Source organism: Curcuma longa, chromosome 2 (assembly GCF_044706935.1).
Source record: "Curcuma longa cultivar G26 ecotype Majalengka, Jawa Barat chromosome 2, ITB_CL_G26_1.1, whole genome shotgun sequence".
NCBI classification, from domain to species: Eukaryota; Viridiplantae; Streptophyta; class Magnoliopsida; order Zingiberales; family Zingiberaceae; genus Curcuma; species Curcuma longa.
The window spans coordinates 15,575,011-15,578,763 of record NC_133862.1 but is presented as its reverse complement, the minus strand read 5'-3'; the positions used below and the strand labels follow the sequence as shown (position 1 = coordinate 15,578,763).

At 32.6% G+C, this 3,753-nt stretch overlaps 1 pseudogene; it reads right to left on the bottom strand.

Annotated features, from left to right (window-relative positions):
• Positions 1–1,790: 1,790 nt before the first annotated feature.
• LOC141821710 (zinc finger BED domain-containing protein RICESLEEPER 2-like) lies at positions 1,791–2,710 on the bottom strand (annotated as a pseudogene).
• Between the last annotated feature and the right edge of the window lie 1,043 nt (positions 2,711–3,753).

Genomic DNA, 3,753 nt, shown 5'->3' with positions numbered 1-3,753 from the left:
ACCCCCAACCAAATTAACCAAGGGTAGGTAGGTCTTGATTAGGGGTGTAATCGAGTCTAGCCAAGCCAAATAGTAAGAGGCTTGAGCTTGGCTCATTTGATTTTTCCCTAAGCTTGAGCTCGGCTCGAGTTCGATTCGAGCTTTAATGCTTAAGCTCGAGCTCGGTTCGTAACGAAATTAAATAGTTCGTGAACGGTTCGAGCTCGTTCAAAAATAACTTCGTTTAAAAGTTAAATGAGTTTAGTTCGAACCTGGCTTGTTAAGATATCATTTTGAGATCGATAAGCAAGCTCAAGTTTGAGCTTGTTAAGCAAATAATCAAGCTCGAGTTCAAGTTCGTTAAGCACAAAATTGTGCTCGAGTTCGAGCTCATTAAAATCCCCTATAGTACATGAAAATCAACTATATACAAAATATGAAAATTACTTGTAAAAATAAATACATAACATACAAAATCAAAATCAAAGCCATAAGTATCAAATTAACAAAATATTAAATAACTTAAAATGTCAACACATGCCACATAAATCCTTCACACTTAATATTTCTTAACAATACATAACATGAAAATTACAAGCAAGGAAATTACAATAAAAGTTTTCAAAATACATAAAATCATTATAAATCATTTTGTACAACAAAAAGTAAAATTGACAAGTTATGTCACAGGTTCACATCCAAACATAAAGAAATCAAGTTTATGCCAAATGTGGACAATATCAGACAATTTAACTTGTACATTCAAGTGAGTTGGTTCAATGCCCTACAGTTTATTTCTTCAGACTAGTAAACCTGCAAAATACAAGTTATTATTATGCATCTAACAAACTCACAGTAAAATAACATATTATATGTAACTATGTGGAAAATTCACATGTTAGTCTTTTTAATGATATATAACTGGTCAAAAAAAATTAACAATGTCAGTCTTTTTAACAAAATATTGAACTGCAAATAAAATCAGATAAAGTTGAAAAAAGAAAATCTAAAATCAATAAAGTCATGCAAAAAAAAATATTGTGAAGCCTAAGATATAGTTAAGCAAAATCAAGGTTCCAGTTGAGTCATTCTTTAGATAAAAATGGACTGAATATGAAAATGAAAGAAAAGAATGGAACATCAAAAATAAGAAAATTTAATATGCATAGTAAAACTAGGGAAGCTGAGAGCCATGTTATATTAAAATATAGGAATGTGTAACAGTAGAGGACTTAATCATGAATGAAAATTTAGTGCACAATGGACACCTACCCATTAAGCAAATTTCGAAAATGGCAAAGGCGGTCTATGATGCACCCAAGGAATAAACAATATTTTTTATACATTGATTCTTGCCTTTAATTATTTGATATTGGAGCATGATACTAAATATAAGCTAATCAAATTGAGAATTTATGACTATAAATAATCACCTACTAAACAATGAATAACCTTACAATTGAAAATAGGCACCTGAAGCTTCTTTCAACCTTACTTTTAATCTTCTTATTGTCAAATCTTCTTGTTGTCATATAATCAAAAGTTGAAATAGTTAAGAACAAGATATTTAAATTATAAGAAAATTTTTCAATATGTTACATGAAACTACATAGGAAAATCACAAGATAAAATGATGACTTTGTCAATACCTCTTGAAAGGTGATAATGAAAGCAACATCTAAGTCAATTGAATTTCTTTAATCTCTGATTTTTCCTTTTACATACATAGTATCAAAAAATTACATTTAGACATGAACAAAATAATATATAAAACATATGATAGCAAGTAAACAACTAATTAAATAGGATGTTTATGTACTCACTTTTGATTTTCTCTTGATTCCATAATGAGCACGCAACCAATCTGATGCACAAAGTAATACTTGGACTGTGTCTGTTCCCAAAGAAGCACGATGAGGATCAATTACTCTACCACCGGCACTAAAAGCTGATTCAGAAGCCACTGTAGTTATCGGAATTGATAGTACATCACAAGCCATTTTTGATAAGATCCTAAACTTTAAGTTGTTAATTCTCCACCATGACAATGCATCAAAGTCAGTTTCATCTTCACAAATAATACACCCTTCATCCAAGTACACATCTAGTTCAGATTTTACTTGCTCAACACTGTCAACATTCTTAATGTAATTAGAAAATTGTGCCCTTACTTTACCTTTTCCTCTTCCATTTAAATTGCTCTGACCAATAGAACTTTCTCTTTGAGTTTCACCTTGAACATTACTACTACCAACACTAGCCTTATGAGCTTCAACATACTCATTGTACAACATGTGCAATGTCTCACGAATCATAGAAATGTGCTCAATTGCATCACTAACAGAATAGATCTCCGGAAAACACCATTCAATTAACTTCATCTTATTCCTTGGATCTAACACTGCTGCTATAGAGATCAATAAGTTGCTATCACCCCAATATTTATCAAATTTAGCCTTCATCTTGTTAGCCATTTCTGCCATGAAACTTCCTTCATTTGCACTTGCTTCATTTAACAACTTTTTATAGTGTAAAGTTCAGTAAGGAACAAGTTAGAAGTAGGATATTCACTTCCTGAAATGAGATGAGTTACTTCATTAAATTCCTCAAGAAATGAACAAACAACACTAACCTTCTTCCAATCCTCCTCACTTGGCAAAAAAGTATAAGTTGCATCCCTTGCTGCATATCTAGGAAAAACATCTTTGAACTCTAAAGCAGCTGATAACATGCAAAATGTTGCATTCCACCTTGTGCAACAATCCAAAACAAGCTTCTTTGAAGATAGTTTCAATTGCTTTGAAATTTCACTAAATATAGTAACACGAGTCTCTGAGGCAGTTATGTGTTTCACACTTTCACGCACATTGAAAATAATATCTTGGATCTCAGATAACCCATCTTGCACTAACAGATTCAAGATGTGTGCACAACATCTTACATGAAATAATTTGCCACCAAGAGGAAGATTATTTTTATAGGAGAGATTATCCTTCAACATCCTCACAGCTACATCATTATAGCTAGCATTATCAACTGTAACTGACCATACCTTATTTTCAATTTCCCATTCAACCAAGCACTTATTTAACACATCACAAATGGAAACACCATTATGAGGTGGAGGAACATCTAAAAAATTCAGATTCCGCTTCTGCAAATTCCAACTAGAGTCCACATAGTGACAAGTGACAACCATATATGAAATCTTCTGATCTGACTTCCATAAATCAGTAGTCACACTAACCCTATTCACATCTTTTAATGATGTCATTACTTTTTTCTTCTCAATTTCATAAGAAGCTGTGCAATCTTTTTTCACAGTAGCACGACTAATCTTTCTGATAATGTGGAGTCGTTGTCCTCATCAATAAATTGAATATTTCATATTCTGAGAAAAGGAATGGCAGCTCATGAACAATGATCATGTGAGAAAGAATCTCCCTTATCTTCCCATGATCATATTTGAAATTCTGGACAGCATTGACAGTTTCTAATTCAACAATAGTTGTAGAGACGGTAAGATTATTTTGACCTTTCTCACTAATCTGCTTCCTCATACAACCCTTGAGGTGCCTCAAAAAATGGGATGTAACACCAGACTTGTTTATTGTGAGCCGATGTTTACAATGAATACATTCAGCCTTTATTGTCCCATTCGGAAGAGTAACCTCTTTAAAGTCATCCCACACTTTGGATGTCCGTTTTCTTTTCTTTGGAGCATATGGACTTTCATCCTCTTCTTCAATTGTCTCAGGTTGTTGCACATTATTG